Genomic DNA, 20,922 nt, shown 5'->3' on the forward strand with positions numbered 1-20,922 from the left:
TTCCTGCTTTGTCAAAGATTAGTTGGCCATACGTTTGTGGGTCTAGTTTTGGAGTCTCTATTTTATTACATTGGTCTATGTGTCCGTTTTTGTGCCAATACCATGCTGTCTCGATGATGACAGCTTTGTAGTAGAGGCTAAAGTCTGGGATTGTGATGCCTCCCGCTTTGGTTTTCTTCTTCAATATTACTTTGACTATTAGGGGTCTTTTGTGGTTCCATACAAATTTTAGGATTGCTTGTTCTCGCTTTGAGAAGAATGCTAGTGCAATTTTGATTGGGATTGCATTGAAAGTGTAGATTGCTTTGGGTAGTATTGACATTTTAACAATACTTATTCTTCCAATTCATGAGCACAGAATGTTTTCCCATTTATTTGTATCTTCTTCAATTTCCTTCGTAAGTTTTCTATAGCTTTCAGCATAAAGATCTTTTACATCTTTGGTTAAGTTTATTCCTAGATATTTTATCATTCTTGGTGCAGTTGTGAATGGGATCAGTTTCTTTATTTGTCTTCCTGTTGCTTCATTATTGGTGTATAAAGATGCAATTGATTTCTGTACATTATTTTTGTATTCTGAGACTTTGCTGAATTCATGTCTTGATTTTAGCTCAGGTCATGATCTCATGGTTCATGAGAGCAAGACCCACATTGGGCTCTATGCTGCCAGCCCAGAGCCTGCTTGGGATTCTCTTTCCCTCTCTTTCTGCATCCCACCGTGCTCTTCCCCCTCCACTCTCTCTCTACCTCTCAAAATAAATCAATAAACATTAAAAAAAGAAGTTCTGAAAAAATAAAATGAAAATAATACTCCACAAGGACAAAATAAGGGGAAAAAGGCATTAACTCTAAGAAAAATAAAATAGAGATTCCCAAAGAAAGAAAACAACCGTTACGCTATACCTGGCTTATCAATGAACTACATTTACATAATGATAATAATTATGTAGCCATAGACTTCTAATTAAACTAATGTACTAATTATATTATGTAATTACACTGGAAGAATGGGGAATTGACAATGAGGTAGGGAATGGAGAGTGGGTGGGAGGACGTATGTATGTAAGCATTCTAAACCTACTCACGCTCTAATAAGAATTTAATAATGTCCAAAATGGGTAAATCAAGAAAAGGCAATATTAGCATATTATTTATAAATATGGAGATAAATTTCCAAAGAAATCTTAAGGGTGTTAAATGTAGTTAACTCTGGGGGACAGAAAGGAAAAGGGATGGGGGAGGGGGACAATTGACTGCTACTTTTTATTATAAGCTTTGTAAGGACTGAGCATATATTACTTTGATAAAAATAAATTTTATTTTTAAAAATAACACCCATGAAACATTACCATATTATTTAAGATTATGTTTAGGTGGTAAGAGTTTTTAAAGATTTTGTTATGTCTTCAGTGCTCTAAGCAGGGACACCTTTATAACACATAAGTTTATTGTTCAACTTTTACCTATTTGATTTTTTTCACCCATACTTTAAAGCATATATTATGTACAAAAGCAGAGGTTTGATAGTTACCATTTTTCTACCATTCATTAGCTAATGGATCCCCATCTGCAGGTTCTTAGTCCCAGTTTGCACTAATAGATTCATGGTTGGCCCATCCTATCTGTGCTACATCGTAATGACCCCATTCATTGCTCCCTATGATAACAATGGGATGAGCTGTAATTTTCAACAGTGGGAGCTCTGAACGGCCCCTCAGGTCAGGCCAATACTTCTGTCTGTTCCAGAATCCACCTGCCTCCTCAGCAGGAGCCAGGGAGCTACTGGTGTCAGCTTGCTCCCCTGGCTCAACACCAATTACCAAGTTCTTTCCCAATACATCCTCATGAGGAAGATGATAAAAGTGGCTTTTTCATGGTAATAATCCCATAATTGTGACAATTAATAATCTCCCCATAGTGAATGTCATATCTTCCCAAGACGCCAGCAGCAGTGAAGCTCCTACAATCTGCGAACCGCCCTGGGAATGAGGATCTGTATATTCATGGTACCTGGATCCTCCTTCCCAGAGATGCCAGAGGCTCTCCTTCTGTCCTCATGTGGATGCCAGCTGGTATTATACAAGCCTGCCACTGAGCAGACTATCAAGTGGACCAGTTTGACTTGGACAGTCTCAGCCCAAATCCAATCATCTCCTAATCAGGTTTAATTGAGATTAATAACCTCTCACAACTAGCTCTAGGTATTTCATCAATAGATGTCCTGCTAAGAAAACTTCTCTGCAGGCCTCCATTCTGACCAAACAATTTCTACCCTCCTCCCTCCCCACCCTGGCTCCCAGCCCATCTGACCACCTGATCCTGCAGGAACAAAAGAACACACCAAGGGCATTTTCAGGACCCAAAGAAGATGGGAAAAGCAAAATCAGAACTACTACTGAGTCAGAAGGATCAAAGCCCTGGCATGAACCTCTTTGCCCCACTCAAATGGCCCCTAAAGAGTAGATGCAGGAAAGTTCTAGAAGTATTGTGACCATCATAGTTAGACTGTCTGCACTGTGGCTAATGCTTCCCAGCTCTGCCCACCTGGATTGCCACACTGGACTAAAAGGCAACATCAGTCATCCATTTCCTCAAAAGATCTTTGTCAAGCACCTACTCTGTGCCAGGGCACATAGAATTTAGTGAAGCACTAAATATGGGCACTAGAATTTAGTGAAGTAAAAAAACAGATAAGGTGCCTGCCCTCAGGAGTTTAGGACCTTGACAGAGAAACAGATGAAGCCAGGGATCTCACATGTAGGCATGGCCAGAAAATTATAGTAATAAGGGCTGTGAAATGAGAGAGTGAAGCAGATGACAAAGTGGAGAAAGGGAACCTAATTTAGATTAGAGGTCAGACAAGGCCTCCCTAGGGCCAAATGAAGGATGGGTCGGAATTAGTGGGACATGGGGGAAAAGAGCAACCCAATCAGAGGAACAGTCTGTGCTGGGTCTCTGGGGTGGGACAAGCAGTCAAGTGACTAGTACAGCTGACAGAGAGCCACCAAAGCACCGAAGAGGACAGCAGAACAAGATGAGGCCACAGTCCACAGAGGCTGGATATGTCAGACCAGGTGGGCCACAGGAAGGTGGCTTGATTTCATCTTATGCAGAGTGGAAAGTTACTTACTAATGCAGGATGCCTCTTTCTATGGCTTGACGAAAAAGGGCATAAAATTTACAGCACAGTCCCTACTTCTTGCTTTGGGGAAACACTTCCCTAGGATAAAATAATTTTATTCATGCATCCAGCAAGGATACACCATGGTCATAAGACTAACTCTCCCACAACACAAGTGAGATCAGTCTCACATGGTCAATGGTAAAGCTTGTCCTAAAGAGCTGCTAGGTGCTTCAGTCTCCCTGGGGACATGGAGGCCAAAGGATAAAACATAGGCTCCTGCCCTCAGAGGCTGGAAAAAAAGGCAGGTCAACCTATGCTTCTCCAAACAGGAAAAGGCCCTGTCAGGCTCCTGTTCTAATGGACTTAGGACTTCAGAAAGACAAAAATGACTTGAAAGGAAGTAAACTTCACATTGGAATAATTGTGAAAATGTGCCATTCGATAGTTTCCTCATGGACATGCAAGTATTTTGATCTACTTCGAAGGGATTCCCTGCTAGGTGATCCAGGAGTCAGGGCTATAAGAGTGAAGAGAAGGAGGGATGGATCGCTCTGCTTTTTCAGACAGAAAAGCAAGAAAATCCCCCATCTAGCTTACCTCATCCCCATTAACTCAAACTCTGCACAGACTATTCACAGAAGCACTTTTCAGAGAATCATAGCTGAACACTTCAAAAAAACTTTAACACTAAAGATGCTTTTTGACGAGGCAGAGACAGTAATAGCTTTGATCTCAAGAGTCTGCAGTGGCACCAACAGCCTGTACTGAGCCTTTAAGGTGACCCAACCCAAGGGAAGAGTCTTGCAGAAAAATTGGAAATGGGTCCCTACCTTATCCATTGAGGCATGAATGCCCATTACCCAAACTGCCAGGTATGAAATGAGAGAACGTGGGATGACGAACACTGCAGTTACTACCAGTTCTGGCTCACCTTTGTGCTCCCCCATCTCAACTGCCTTTCTGTCAGGTGTGTTTTTTTCCAAACTCACTGCAACTCAAATGCTGAGCTGAGTTCCCGTATTGTCCAAGTATTGTCCAAGTTCTCTTTCCTAAGCCTCTTGGGGAAGCCAGAGGCCCCATTTCCTGCCCTATCATACTCCCCTCGTCTGAGTACATTGGATGGGGTGTCCCAAGCCTTGCCAAAGTTTCCTGTGAAAAGTTCATTCTGAGGAGCCTCTCTATGCACAGCAAGGGGTTAGAGCAGGTAAAGAAGTATGAACAAGGGGCCTTTGGCTGAAAGGGAAGCAAATGCTACAAGAGGCTTGTGATTCCAGAGCTAACAGAAGCTTAAAAATTTAAACACCAATGGGAGCCTGGATGGTTCAGTCGGTTTAGCATCTGACTTTAGCTCAGGTCATGATCTCACAGTTTGTGGGTTCGAGCCCTGCGTCGGGCTCTGTGCTAACAGCTCAGAGCCTGGAACCTGCTTCAAATTGTGTCTCCCTCTCTCTGCCCCTCTCCGACTCACACTCTGTCTCTCTGAGTCTCTCAAAAATGAATAAACATTAAAAATTTATTTTAAAATGTAAACACCAGCAAACAAAGCAGTCCATAATACAAACTCAAATTGTTCCATTTTCTCACTTCCCTCTGCCTTTGCCTGGTTGTAGCGACTGGCCACCTCTCTTCTGGACTATTGTAGCAATTCCTGCCTCAAGCCTTGCCCCTCCTATCCAGCTCTCATATTGAGACTACACTTCCATTAAAGTGGCTTTTCTTTAATTCAATTGTGTGTCAGTCTCTCCCACAATGAATACTCTTCAACGACCAGCCACTGCCTATTAAAGAAAGTCTGCGGCACCTGGGTGGCTCAGTCAGTTAAGCATCTGACTCTTGATTTCGGCTCAGATCACAAGCCCTACATCAGGCTCTGTGCAGACAGCATGGAGCCTGCTTGGGATTCTCTCTCTCCTTCTCTCTGCCCTCTCCTGCTTGTGTTCTCTCTCTCTCTCTCTCTCTCTCTCTCCCCTCTCAAAATAAATAAACTTGGAAGGAAGGAAGGAAGGAAGGAAGGAAGGAAGGAAGGAAGGAATAAAGTCCAAACATGCTCCCTAAAATAATGTGCATGGCCTTTCATGATCCATCTTCCGTGACTTCCACTGTCTCACTTCCCCCATCCCGTGCCATCCCACTCTTCTCTTCCCCAACAACACGCATCCTTCCCACTCAACAGAAATACACAACCAGCGACACTCCCAGGATGTGCCACAAGGTTTGCACACCTGTGCTTTTGCATGTGCTGTTCTCCCTGCCTGGAATGCTTTCTTCCTCTGCCTTATCCATTCATAAAACTTCTCTCAAAATGCTCACTTAAATGTTACCTCCTTCTGAAGACTTCTCTGATCTTCTCTGATAACTGATGCCCTCTTCCATTGTCCAGTAGGACCTGTAACACCAAATGACAAGTTTTGTTCCATTCCACTAGAATGAGTTCCTTGGAACATAGATTAAAATTTCATCCTTCTCCAGTTTCCTCCCCAACATGTAGAATGAAAGGATCTTTACTTTGTCCAGAATTAGGTAGAGTCATTCCCAGTTTACAGTTGAGCAAACTGAGATCTAAAGAGGTAAGAGTCACAATACCAGTTGGCAGGAGGCTAGTAAGTAGACATCAATTTACCCAACTCCCAATCCAGAATATTTTCTACCAGGGCCCCCTGATCACATGGAAAAGGTGACATCTTCAACCTTAAGTCCCATTCAACCAGAGTTATGTGATACAGAGGTCTCTGGGGTCTGAGAATCTTCTGGGCACTACTGTGTTTGTTACCTCAGAGCCTTCTCCCATTTCCAAGGAGCTCAGGAAATTCCCTGGCAGCAGTTTAGCTCCAGATACCAAAACTTACCCAAGCTCCTGAGGTCCCTGGAAGACCATACTTGAAGCACTATTTGCCAAGGAGTAGAAAAGTGACCTAGTTGCATGACCTTGGACAGAGGATCAAGGGAAAGACACAGCACAGGACTGAGAACACCTGTATTCTCCACATTGTCTTAACTTCCCAGAGTCACAACTACAGAGAAGGCCATTGGGAAGGAGCCTTTAATTACCTGCAGGTGTCCCAATTAAGCAGCATTGCCTCCCCAATTAGCAGTCCCTTCCATAGGAAATCATTAGGCTTAATTCCATTTCCTGGGAAACATCTTAATCAAGCAAGCTCAGTCCCCAAACCCTGAAGCGGCCAGACTGCCACTGTTGTTAGCCTGGCCCTGTGGGTCTAGATGATGATGCTAAATTGGGCTTTGGGTCAATTTCCCAATTAAACATATCCCTTTAATTACACTGTTTTCTAATGTTTCTGGATAAACTGAGGATCTGTTCCTTACATTGCTTACTAAAGGTAGAGCATGTTCAAAGAAGGCCCTTCCCTAAAGAAGGAGATACATTTGTAAGCGTACTCAAAGAAAGCATCTCTGATATAAAAAAAATAAATCTAAAACACTGGGGTGAGAGCTACAAAGTTTTCAAGATGTAAGACAGAAAAGCTACAGGTACCTTCACTCTCAATGCCAGAGAAGTCCCCAATTTTTCTCCCCCTTTTTGTCTTCACTATTCCACAAAACTTTTAAATTCAAGGTAACAATCTTAGGAAAGAAAAAATAGTTCCAGGTGCAGAGGCCCATAGAGGGCTTTCCAAGTTCCCAGTATTTGCATCTTTTTGTTTGTTTGTCTTATTTATTTTTAAGAGAGAGAGAGAGAATGGGAGCAAGAGAGGTGCAGAGATGGGGGGGGGGGGTGTGGACAGAGGATCCTAAGCAGGCTGTGCTTTGGCTCTGACAGCCAGAGGGAGAGAGAGAGAGAGGAGAGAAAGAGGGAGAGCGAGATCTCTCTCAACTGATTGAGCCACACAGGCGTCCCTCTTAGTCTTTGAATCTTAAACGTTTTAGTTAGAAGGTGAAGGAATGGGCCTGGAGGAAGTAGAAGATTCAGAGTTGTCCCCCACCTGGATGACTGCCAGCAGAATTGTGACCTTTTACACATCAGCGCTAAAGCCAACTGCTGACCACCAGCTTTGTAATTTTTCTAGAGATCCCCTTCCCCGATTGTGTCCAATTCTCTTGTCTCAAATTCAAAGAGTCCCACTCTCATGCCGATAAAAGTTTCACTGCCAACCAAGGGGTTCATTTTGTATCAACATGGGCCTGAAATCCTTAACACTGCAATATTGGCAAAACAGTCTTCCTCCCTGTCCCCTTGCACTCTGCTGGTTTATCTCTTTCCTCCTTTTGCTCCCTCTCAGCAGACTTAGGCCCCCAGGAAAAGGGGAAGGGGAGGGAGGAAAAATACAAGATGGAATGGGTTCAATCACAATTTAGAGTCCCTCGAAACTTACCGATGGAAACCTTACAAATACATCTTAATTTTCACTCTGAAAGAGACTCTGAAGTTCAAATCAAATTCTGTTTCCTTTAACTTTTTTCATATCTATGTTAATCACATTCCTATCAAATTGAAGAGAGAGAAATGCCTCTCTTCTTGATATTAAATTTAATATGGAGATGATTAGAAGAACATTTGTCATTGTTGCCTGGAGATCTTCATGCATTAGTCCTCCAGAAATCAGATCAACACCTAACCATCTTGACACTCCCTGAGTCCTCACCATAGTGCTGGCCTCTGCAATAATCACCTTCTGTTGATTTTGCCCCAAATTATTTACTCTTACATTTCATAATCAGCTTACCTTAATTCATTACTATTCAATATTTAGGGGAAAAACTCCCAAACCCCAGATGACTCTGGTCTTAATAGGTTAAAAAAATTATATACAGGTAGAGATACATAGTCTGAAGGCTTGCTATTGACTTTTCGCATTTCTTCCCCAAAAGACAAAACTGTTTAGATCTGATAAAGCATATGGCCTGTTAGATGAGCTTTCCTTTTCTCTCTTACAGAAATCCTGATTGAAAATGTCGCTGCTCCAATAGCAGTCTAGAGATATTTCTCTGGTACAAGCCGCAATTTGTCACTGAGTTCACTTTCAAAGCCTTCTGGTTTGGGGAAAATGGGACTCTTCAAATGTTTTCTTACAAAGTCTCAAGTCACCCCTGAGAATTCAGATAACCTACACCCCGTATCTTGCACTCCACATGACGCAGGTCTCTGTGCTAGCTCCAAGGAGTGAGCCAGGTAAAAGCTTTGTGACGATAGGAGAGATGGTCATAATACTAATACTACTACAATTAGCAGTTAATATTTGAGTCCTCACTATGTTCTAGAAACAACTGAAAAGTGTTCTCTCTGTATTATTTGATTTATTTGATAGATATTACTGTTAACCACATGACAGAAGGGGAATCGGAAGTTCAGAAAAGTCAAGTAATTTCCTCAAAGACACACAGCGAGTAAGTATGGCCAGGATTCAAACTCGGGTTGTTCTATTGCCATGTTGCTTGAAATCTCAGAGAAAACAAGGGAGGAAATTAACACTGATTTGAAGTTAGCATCTACTATCTTATATACTGCATTCTATTCCTGCATTATTACATGAGTGCAAATTAATTCACTATATCAGATCTGACCCTAGACTCAGGTTCTGACTTCAAGTGAAGAACTTTTCCTCTGAGACTTGGTTTTCTCATCTATGCAATGAGAATATTTGACTGAGTGATCCCATAGGAAACTTGTAGCTCTTACATTCTGGGATTCTAATTAAATAAGATATACACAGCACTGTGGATAGTCCTTCAAAGTTGGAGAAGCCCTGGAGGTGATCTAATCTAGGTATGTCAAAGGCAGTGCATTCAAGTTGCCACTTTCCTATACTGTGCCCATTGCAGACATCACTAATGGATTGCCATCTTTCCTAGTGATCCCAGTTGTAGCTTCACAATCCTTTTCATCTCTATGCTAAGGAAGCAACTGAGTGAGACAACAGCACATTGGATAAACCTATTTGCAATCCCTGATGTTAATCAATTGTCCCAATTTACAAATGGGGAAACTGAGGCCCAAAGAGAGTAATGGATTCAATAAACATTTGTTGAGCAATTAATATGTCATAGGACTTTTGTCCTTAGATCCTGAAGATAAAAAGATGAACAAGACATAGTCTTGAGCTCTAATGACTCAGTTTAGTGAGAGATGTAGGCTGTTCAACAACCAGTTACAATACTGTGTGATGAGTATTATTTGGCCATGTTGAGGGCCACCTAACCTAGACTAACAGGTTCATAGAAGGCCTCCTGCAGGAAGCAGCACTTAACACTTGGAGGTAAATAACAGTTTGTCTGATGAGGAAGGTGTAAGAAGGCCATTCTAAACAGGGAAGAATCTAACAATGCGAGAAAGCCCAGACTACTCAAAGAGTTATAAGTTGCTAAGGATGGCTGGAGCCTTGGAGCATAAAATGCTGTGAGTTAGGAAATGATGCACAGAGAGGAGGCCTTCAGTTTCAAGCCCATGAAGGGTCACATATGCCATGCTACAGAAGATGTCCTCTGAAGACATGCTGTACTCCTCCCATTAAAAAGTAGGGTCTTCGTCCTCTATCCTTGAAAGTTGGCAGGCTTGAAACTGCCAATATAGTACCATGAAAATGATGCCATATGATTTCTGAGGCTAAGGCTAAGCCATTAAATAATATGCAGCTTCTACCTTGTTCACTGGAACTCTCACCCTTGGAGCCTTAAGCCACCATATAAGAACATCAGTTATCCTAAGACCACTGTAATGGAAGGGCTACATATAGGTGCTCCACCTGATAGCCCCAGCTAAGTGAAGTGACTTATATGTGAGTAAAGCCATCTTGGACTTTAGACCAACACACTACCAGCTGAATATCACTAACTGACATTTGATGATGCCCTGTGGAATAGAAGAATCAATCCCTCAGCTGAGTCCCGCCTGAATTCTTGACTGACAATTTATAAGATATAATAAAATCGTTGTTGTTTTAAGTCATTAAGTTTTGGAGTGCCGTTTCTATGCAATAGTAGCTACCCAGAACAAAAAAAGAGCACTGAGAGTTTTTAGGAAGGAGAGTAACATTATTAGGTTTGCTCTGAAAGGAGCACTCAGGCTGCGGTGTGGGCAATAGATTGGTAGATAGAGAGAATGTAACAGAATAACCATTGGGGTACTGAAGTTGTACAGGTAAGTGGCAACCAAGACAGTGGCAGGAAGGTGAAGATAAATACCAAGTTTATCTGAGATATATATAGAAAGTAGAGTCAACAGAAGGCAATGACTGACTGCAGAAAGAATAAAAAAGAGTCTCACTTTTCTATCTCAGGTGATTGGGTGGATGGAGAAGATTGAAAGAGAAGCATGTCAGGGAAGCATGGGGAGAGGAGAGAGTCTATTCAGATGTGTCAGTTGAGATTGTGCAGGAGGGACAGGGAGCATCTAGAGAATGCAGGAGATGCATGCGTGCTAGAGACTTGGGTGGAGAAACCCAACCATTAAGGGGTGGTGATGAAATTCCTGAGAGTAATGGAAGGAACAGGTATCTCACTGCAAGGAATGAGAAGAGGGCAGAACCACAGGGAATAGCAGAGCTGAGACTGAGCAGAGAAAGAGCACAGCCTGGCCACTTGACTCCCCCCAAAAAGTTGCTTACCAACCCCCTTTTCCTGTCTCCTACCAAGTCTGGGGACTTGAACATGGCAAACACTGAGGTTGAGGAAACGTAAGACTAGACTCTCTTCCCCTCCTGCTCATCAGAATTGCATATACTATCCCATGCCAACCTCTTTAGTTTTTAAATGCTCTGTTCTAGCCTCCTCTCTCCACTCCTTCCAGCCTGATTGTCTTCTTTTAAATGCTCCTCATTTCTTTGCCATTTCATTTTCTTTCATCTGCAACCTGCTATTAAGGTTGTTTTTCCCACAGCTATTTTGATACCAAATCAGATTAATCTGTTCTCCTAATTAACCTGTGATACATACATAGAGTCTAACATCTCCTACACAATAGTATTCTCTCCAGTGATCTCACAGATGTCCCAAAGAATGGAGTTTTACTCCTTCCCACATCCCTCTTTCTTCCCTCTTGTTCCCAAGGCTCCTCCAGCCAGTTCTTTCTGTCCGTGTTCAGACATGGACCTGGACCACTGGCCGGCTGAGTGACTACAGTAGCCACCTGTAGAGTTATTGCATGGAGTGAGACATTGTCTCCATAAAACCCCTGTTAGAACACACCATGAGCATTAAGCCGTCACTATGCAGTATTAATGGTATGTCATATCATCTTTCTTCAAGAAAAGTGCAGCACAGGGAATATAGTTATATAGTCAATAATACTGTAATACACTTACCATGGCAAGCATTTTGCAGAATGTGTAACTGTTGAATCACTGTGTTGTATACCTAAAACTAATTTAATATTATGTCAATTATACTTCAATGAAAACTTTAAAAATACTCTTTGCTGCATGTACTGCAAGAATGAAGGCCATTGTCAGCAATCAAAATGTCAACATTCCAGAACATGCCAACATCACTCTGAAGGGACACACTGTAATTGTGAAGGGCCCCAGAGGAACCTTCAGTATGTCAAAGTAAAACTCAGCCTCCTTGAAAAGAAAAAGAAGAGGCATTAAGTGGACAAACAGTGAGGAAACAGAAAGGAACTGGCTATTGTTCTCACTCTCTGTAGTCACGTACAACACATGATCAAGGGCATTACAAGGACTTCCTGTAGAAGATGAGGTCTGTGTGTGCTCACTTCCCCAGCAATGTCATTATTCAGGAGAATGTTCTCTTGATGAAATCTGAAATTTCTTGGGTGAAAAATACATCCTCAGGGTTCATATGAGGCCAGGCATTGCGTGTTCAGTATCTCAAGCCCAGAAAGATGAGTTAGTTCTTGAATAAAATGACAGTGAACTTGTATCAAACTTAGCTGATTTGACTTAGCAAGCCATAATGGTTAAAAACAAGGATATCAGAAAAATTTTGGATGGTATGTAAGTTTCTGAAAGAAGAACACTTCAGCAGGCTGATGAATAAGATCAAAGTTGCCCAGTTTCAGAAAAAGCAAGATGCTAGGCAACTTTTCAGAGTTATCTGTGCTATTTTAAAGATGTAATAAAAGCTGTGTATTGATTTGGGGATGGGGAATTAAAAATAAAAATAAATAAAATACAAGCAAATGAACAGCCTTTTAAAAAGGAGCTAACAAATTCCAATGAACTAAGAAAACTCATTCATACGGAGAACTCAATTAAGACATTGACTAGAGGAACCAAACTCAAGTCCAAGTTACAAAAAAGGTAGGGATGGACCTGGAGAGTGGAGAGCAACATCTGGGGTATGAAGTGCGACGGGAGGTTGTTAAGGTGAGTAGCTCACAATTAAGACAGAGTTCTCCTTTTTGTGGGGTACCTATGCCATGTAGAGGCAGTAGGGCAGCCTCAGAGAATTTCAAGAGCCTTGATTCCCACCTAGTGCTTTCTAAATGCATGCGCACACACACGCATATCCTGCATCATGTTACCCAATAAAAGTTAATGAGCCTGAGCTGGCCAGACTCACCTTGGAACATGTATGACTAGCAGAGCACAGATCCAGCACAAGAAAGAAGAGAATCCGAACAGAGACCAAAAGATCATGCCTCTCTTCACAAACCCCCACTTTATTAAACTTGTTGACATTTGACTTAATAAGACTACATAAACTCATTTTTGCCTCATGACAATTCTGACCATCTTCCTTGCATTAAAGAGGCTTATAGGCAACTCCTAGAAGGCTAGACAATGTCATAGCTTTCCTAATATGCTCAGAGTCCCCTCCAGCCTCAGCCAAGGCCCTGAGGACCAGTGCATGAGGCAGATGTTACCATGGGATGACACACGTAGAGGGATCTACACCAAGTCTAAAATGCTAAGTCCCCCATAAATGATTTCTCTAACTTCAGTTTCCACAACTTTCTATAATGCTTCACAGTGCACTGCACATCTAGCGGTCTCACAGCACCAACCATGACATCATCTAGAGGTGTCACAACACTGTCCCTTGACATAATCTGGGGATGTCACAACATTCCCCATGATTTAATCCAGGTGCTGTACTAGGGCTTCTTCTGAAAATACCTTGTTTCTTAATCCCAAGAACAGTCTCTGTGGTCTGAGCACCCACCCAAACTGCCCATAAGAAGAAACATCAGCCCCCAAAAGGAATTACTATCTGAACCACAAACCCTCTGAAAAACCTACAACCACCTACAGCCTACTTTTCTTTTTTTGAAGCTCAAACCCTCTGTCTAGCCCCCTAGTTCTGTATAAGAGAATTACAGGAAACTCACCATAACATTTCAGTACACACCTCCCTGTTCCTTCCCCAAGGGAACTTGAGCTAATCCAAACTCTCTCTACAATATATACCAGGCTCCTTTCAATAAAGTGCATGGAAATTGGAGCCCCAAAATTATTACAGAAAATACATTTCCTAGGCAAGAATGTATTTATTCTTAGAAGCAATCTTCTTAATCTTTTCTATCCTTTGCACTGCTAATAACTTCCCTGAGTTATGATAATATTGTATGTTAAATCACAACTGATACAATTAGAGCTGTGTCCAGACCTGCACAGCCGTGTCAGAGCTGTGGGTAAACTCACACCTGCTTCTGGAACATCCCAAACCTCATTTCCAAAGGCAGGAAAGTAGAGAAACTGGAGAGATGTGTTCTTGCCCTACGAGGTAAAATATTTGTTGCAGGTGGCTGATCTGGGGGAAATACAATGTGGCCAAGAACACGGGTTTTAGACTCCAGCAGACTGAAATTAAAATTTACTGGCTCAGTCACCTAACAGCCACATGGCCCTAGGCAAGTTATGAAATTTTTTGAGCACCTGGTTTCTTATATATAAAATGGAGATGACAACAGTAGTTACTTCTGAGGGTTATAAGAGAGAACATCATAAAGTTGCCAGCACTAAGCATGGCACAAGGGAAGCACTTAATAAACAACAGTCATTAATAATACATTATGCTGGGGATGCCTCTTATTAACTTTGAGCTTTGAGATTTGGTGTAGGGGCTGTTCTTAGGATGTGAGAACCAGGTGTCTGGGTAGTAACCATGATTCAGCTGTGGTTTCAGGAACCATATTCACTGCCTGGCAATGTGCTTTGGTGCCACCACCCGTCAGGCATCCCTTCACCCTCAGATGGCTAAAAGCTGTCAGTGTCATTCACACAGAACAGTGGTCCACTTTGTGCTTCAACATTTCCATTTTGTTATGCTATTTCAGAGATGATTGAACAAAAATGGATATGAGCAACCACACAGTCCAAAACCAAAACCTCACACATGAGGAAATTAAATCATTCAATTCAATAAACCCCCTATCTACCTCATATCCCAGATCATTATTTCTTCTAAGTCACTCCTATTTATCCTTCATTAATTGAGTCAGCAATTATTTAATGCTGTATTGTATTCCAGGAAGCATGCCAAACAATGGAGATAACAACAATGAACAAAATGGGCAAAAATATCTGACTTGGTGGAAGTTACATTCTAGTTGGGGAAGACAGACAATAAACAGATAAATGAATGAGTGGTAGAGAGAAAAACAAAGCAGGCTCGAGTGGAGAGGGGATGGAGGAAATGTAGTCTCCCAGTTTATGTAGAGTAGTCAGAGAAATACTTGCTACCAATGGCTTTGAGCAGAAGCCTGAAAAGAGTGTGGGAAAGATATACCTGGGAAGAGAACTCCAGGAAGAGGAAGCCACAAATGCAAAGACCCCAGATTGGTGCAGCATGAGTTTGATGTGTTGAAAGAACTTCAGGGAGACTAGAGCTTGTACAGTGGTGTTATCAAGAGTGAAAGGAGGAAAAGAGATGAGAGAGATGGTAGAGGGCCAGATAAGGTGGGAACTTTGGCAGAAGTACCATGGCAGACACTTGGGATTTAACTCTGGAAAGACTAGCAGTTGGTGTGGTCTCTGAATAGAACAGAGAAATAAGTACACTTAAACTTTTAAAGGATCTCTCTGGATGCTCTAGTAAGAATGGACTGCATGTGTAGCAAGGTGAAAACAGAGAAGTCAGTTAGAAGAGACTTCTACGTTATTCTAGGAGAGAGTTAATGGTAACATGGACTAGGAGATGGCAATAGAAGTGTGAGAAGACTCAGACCTCACTTGCTACAAGGGACCTCTCCGCTCCCTTGTGCTTACAGCACCAAAGCACTTTTACCCTGTATTTTAATAATCTTTCTACCTCTACTGACTCTGAATTCCTTGAGGTAAGGTCTATATTTCATGTACTCCTATAACCTCAGCACCTAATCTAACATCTAGTACAGGGTACACAGTCATAATAAAATAAACAAACATTTTTTTTTTTGCTTCCTACTACATGCCAGTACTATAGGGATGAACACCACTGGTCTATGGCCCTAGGGGATAGAGCATTGAATGGTTATTCTATTCAAGAGTGATCCTGAAAGCCCATGGTTTGTTGTTTTTCTGAGGCTAAAAATTGAATTATTTGCTTCAAGACTGGTATGTAAGAAAAAGAGACTTTCCAAGCCCCAGTGAGTATACGGAATATACACCTCAATTCAACTTAGTTTTTCCTCTCCTTTTGTTTCAGTAGCATTTTGAAGGGAAGGGATTCACATATTTCAGGATCCACAAAGATCTCCCTCATAAAGTCAAGAATATGTTATATGATGCAGTCTCAACTTTCATCAGACTCCTATTCTAGTGGGGAGACACAGACTGTAATAAAGTATAAGGGCCATAATAAGGTGGAAAATATGGAAAAGAGACAAAGAAGATATTTCATATCTTAAAATCAATTAATTTAATTACCTCACTAGATGCAGAAAAAGCATTTGATAAAATCTTACACCGCTTTATGATAAAAACCTCAAGAGACTAGGAATAGAAGAAAATTTCTTCAACACGATAAAGGGCATTTACAAAAAACTTACTTTAACATCATGCTAAACGGTACAAAAACTAGATACTTTCCCCTAAGATCAGAAAAAACAGAAGGATGTCCACTCTACCACTTTTATCGAACATTGTACCAGATGTTCTAGCAATGGCAATTAAGAAAGAAAGTGAAATAAATAAAACACATCTAAATTGGAAAGGAAGACGTAAAACTATCTCTATTCACAGATGACATAATCTTGTATACAGGAAATCCTAAGGAATCCACTAAAAAAGTACTAGAATTAATAAATAAGTTCAGCAAGATTGCAGAATACAAGATCAATATACAAAAAAATCAATTGTATTTTTATACACTAGCAATAAGCATCCAAAAATGAAATTAAGAACACAATTCCATTTATAGCAACATCGAAAAAAGTACAATACTTAGGAATAAGTTTAACAAAACTTACTGAAAAGCTATAGTAATCAAGCCCTTGTAGCACTGACATAAAGATAGACATGTAGATTATGGATTAGAACTGAGAGTCCAAAGGTAACTTCATACATTTATGGTCAACTTATTTTCAACAAGGATATAAGATTATTAATGGGAAAAAAATATTTTATCAACAAATGCTGGTGGGACAACTGGAGAGCCAATGCAAAATAATGGAGTTGGACTCATCTCAGATCACATACAAAAAGGAACACAAACTGGAGCAAAGACCTAAATGTAAGAACAAAGATTATAAAACACTTAGATAAAAATATAGGAATAAATCTTCATGACCTTGGATTTGGCAATGGATTCTTAGCACAAGCTAAGACACAAAAAGCACAAGCAAAAAAAGATAAAATAGATAAATTTCACTTCCTTAAATTTAGAAATTATTTTGTCTCAAAGGACGCTATCCAGAAAGTGAAAGACAGTCCACAGAATGGTAGAAAATATCTGCAAACCGTACCTGATTAGGACTTGTATCTAAAATATATAAAAACATTTACACTCAATAATAAAAACACAGAAAACCCAATTTTAAAATGGTCCAAATATCTGAATAGACCAAGAAAGATATACAAATTGTCAGTAAGCACATTAAAGAGATGCTCAACATCATTAATATCAGGGAAATGCAAATTGTGACTACTTTACATCGAGTAGAATGGCTATAATCAAAAAGTCAGATAATAAGAAGTATTGGTAAAGATGTGAAGAAATTAGAACTCTCATACACTGTTGGTGGATTATATATAATGCCACAACCACTTTGGGAAATAGTCTAGAAGTTTCTCAAAACGTTATACATAGATTTAACATTTGACCCAGGAATTCCACTCCTAGGTATATACCCAAGAGAAATGAAAATACATGTCTACCCAAAACCTTGTATATGAACGTTTTTAGCAATATTATTCATAGTATCCAAAAGGCAGAAACTCATGTGTCCATCAATTGATGAATATATAGACAAAATGCTGTAAATCTATACAATGGAATATTATTCAGCCATAAAAAAAGAATGAGGTATGGATACATGTTACAATATGGATGAATATTGAAGACAGTAGGCTAAGTGAAAAAAACCTCTCACAAAATATCACATATCATTATCTTATTTATATAAAAGGTCAGAAAAGGTAAATATATAGAGACAAACTAGAATAAGGGTTGTTTGGGTTGGGTGGTATCTTAATCAGTTAAGGCTACCATAACAAAGTACCATAGACTGGATGGCTTATAAACAACAGAAATATATTTCTCACAGCTTTGGAGACTGGAAGTCTGAGATTGGGGTGCCAGTATTGCCAGGTTCTGGTGAGGGCCCTTTTCCAGGATGTACATTGCTGACTTCTCACTGTATCTTCATATAAATGAAAAAGACCAAGCTAGCTCTCTGGCTTTTGTTATAATGGTACTCACCCCACTCATGATGGCTTCACTCTATGAACTAATCATCTCTCAAAGGCTCACCTCCAAATACCATCACATGGAGGATTAGATTTCAAGATATGAACTTGGGGGAGACACAAACATTCAGTTCATAACTAATGTAACGGGGGAGTGGGAGATAACAGCTAAAGGGTATGGACTTTCTGTGGTGATTAAAAGTTCTAAAATGTGTTTAATGATGATTTCACAGCTCTGTGAATATATTAAGAAACTACCAAATTATATACTTTAAATTGGTAAGTTGCATGGAATGTGAAATATATTTTAATAAAGGAGTTATAAAAACAAAGAGGTAAGGGGGATAGAATGAAAGAATCTAATAAGTTTAATCAGAGGCCCAAAAGTAGGAGAGAAGAGAAAATAGATCAGAGGGGAAATTTGGAGGGGATTTTTCAGAAAATATAAAAGATACCAATCCAAAGATTCAAGAAGCCCAACAAATCCCAAAAATGATAAGTAAAAAGAAAAAAGAAGACAGAAAGAAAGACAGAAAAAAAAGACAGGAAGGAAGGAAGGAAGGAAGGAAGGAAGGAAGGAAGGAAGGAAGGAAAATAGAAGGAAGGAAGGGAGGGAGAAGGACAATTACCTGATCTGGGGTACTGTGAAACCACAGAACACCAAAGAGGAAAAAACCTGTAAAGACCCTCAGAGGAAAATGGCAGAGGAATGAATTAGATTCACAGGTGACTTATCAATAGTAACAATGGAAGTCTAAAGACGGAGGAATTATATGTAAAATGTACTGAAAAAAATTACTATCAATCTAGATTTGTGTAAAATAAATAAAAGCTGAGAGAATTTAACTCTAAAAGAATAGGGTGAGGGCCGCCTGGGTGGCTCAGTCGGTTGAGCATCCGACTTCATCTCAGGTCATGATCTCATGATTCAGGAGTTTGAGCCCTGCATCGTGCTCTGTGCCGACAGCTCGGAGCCTGGAGCCTGCTTCAGATTCTGTGTCTCCCTCTCTCTCTGCCCCTCCCCTGCTCATGCTCTGTCTCTCTCTGTCTCTCAAAAATAAAATAAATGTTAAAAAAAAAAGTATAAAAGAATAAGGTGAGAGAAAACTAGGAAATATCTAGTGTAATTACTTTGTGTAATAGAAAAAGAGCTTTAGCTCTGGAACCGCAAGACTTGAATATGAATCAAGGTCTTATTACTACTAGGGAAAATGAAAGTTGTACATGTCACAGAGCCCCTTTATAACTCAGTTTCCTCAACTGTATCACAGGAATGTCTGCCCACTTACCTCACAGAGTTTATACAAAGCTTGAATACAATCACATCTCCTAAATCCCTATGTTAAAAAACAAGACAAGGATGTCCACTCTCACTATAACTATTGAACATAGTACTAGAAGTCGTAGCCTCAGCAATTAGACAACAAAAAGAAATAAAAGACATCCAGGTCAGCAAGGAAGAAGTCAAACCTTCACTATTTAGAGACAACATGATACTCAATGTAGAAAACACAAAAGACTGCACCAAAAAATTGCTAGAACTAATACATTAATTCAGCAAAGTCTCAGGATATAAAATCAATGTACAGAAATTTATTGCATTTCTATACACCAATAACAAAGCAGCAGAAAAAGATATCAAGGAATTGATCCCCTTTACCATAAGACGAAAAAGAAATATATACCTAGGAATAAACCTAACCAAAGAGGTAAAAGATCTGTACTCTGTAAACTATAGAACACAAGAGAACACAAAGAAAAGAAAAAGCATTCAATGCTCATGGATTGGAAGAACAAACATTGTTAAAAAGTTGATACTACCCAAAGCAATCTACACAGTTAATGAAATTCCCATCAAAATACCAACAGCATTTTTCACAGAGCTAGAACAAACAATTCTCAAAATGTGTGGAACCACAAAAGACCCCAAGTATCCTAAAAACTAGAAACAAAACTGAAAGCATCACGGTTCCAGATTTCAAGCTATATTATAAAACTATAGCCAATAAGACAGTATGGTCCTGACACAAAAACAGACACATAGATCAATGGAACAGAACAGAAAACCCAGAAATAGACCCACAACTAGATGGTCAACTAATCTTCAACAAAGCAGAAAAGAATTCCAATGGAAAAAAGATAGTCTCTTTAACAAATGGTTTTGGGAACACTGGACAGCAATATGCAGAAGAATGAACCCAGACCACTGTCTTATACCATACACAAGAATAAATTCAAAATGATGAAAGACCTAAATGTGAGACAAGAAACAATAAAATCCTAGAGAAGAACATAGGCAGCAACCTCTTTGACACCAGCCAGAGCAACTTCTTACTAAACATGTTGCCAGAGGCAAGGGAAACAAAAGCAAAAAGGAACTATTTGGACTTCATCTAGATAAAAACTCCTGCACAGCAAAGGGAAAAATCAATAAAACTAAAAGGCATTCAATGGAATGGAGAATATATTTGCAAATGGCATTCTGATAAAGGGTTAGTATCAAAATCTATAAAGAACATATTAAACTCAACACCCAAAAAACAAACAACCCCATTAAGAAATGGGCATAAGACATGAATTGAAACTTTTCCAAAGACATCCAGAGGGCTAACAGACACATGGAAAGAGTGGGGGACAAGCTTAGGAATCCCCCAGGCTTACACCAATGGGTTAACAAGGCACAAAGAAATACAAAGTCAATAAAATGCTCACACCTGAGTTTGGGTAAACCAGATTGGCACTCCAAGAATAGGGGGGTGCAAAGACACTCTGAGAATAGGGAGGCACAAAGGTGCCAGGAATAGGGAGGTGCAAAGGCACCCCAAAATAGGGAGGGGTGCTGAGCCCCCAAAAATATATAGAGAGAGGCAAAGGCCTGAAATAAAAATGGCACAAAGGTGCCCAATACATAGGAATAACAGGATTAGATATTCAGGGTGAAAGCACCCCAAATTTAGTACTATAGCAGAAAGCTCCTTTCATAGGAGAATAGGGCCAGGTTAGGTAAATTGGTGAATTGGACTTTGGACCACTGCGCTACAGGCAAGTAGCCCAGAG

General features: G+C 40.2%; 1 long non-coding RNA gene across 1 annotated transcript in view; it reads right to left on the reverse strand.

The window, feature by feature from the left end:
• LOC121010887 (uncharacterized) overlaps positions 1-20,495 on the reverse strand; it is a 27,846-nt gene extending 7,351 nt beyond the window's left edge. The window contains exons 1-2 of the long non-coding RNA XR_005781406.1: positions 20,484-20,495; positions 20,073-20,075 (exon numbers count right to left, since the gene is read on the reverse strand). This is a non-coding gene — a long non-coding RNA (uncharacterized LOC121010887). The remainder of the gene's footprint in view (positions 1-20,072; positions 20,076-20,483) is intronic.
• Between the last annotated feature and the right edge of the window lie 427 nt (positions 20,496-20,922).

Source organism: Herpailurus yagouaroundi, unplaced genomic scaffold (genome assembly GCF_014898765.1).
Source record: "Herpailurus yagouaroundi ecotype Mexico unplaced genomic scaffold, PumYag 192, whole genome shotgun sequence".
Lineage (NCBI taxonomy): Eukaryota > Metazoa > Chordata > Mammalia > Carnivora > Felidae > Herpailurus > Herpailurus yagouaroundi.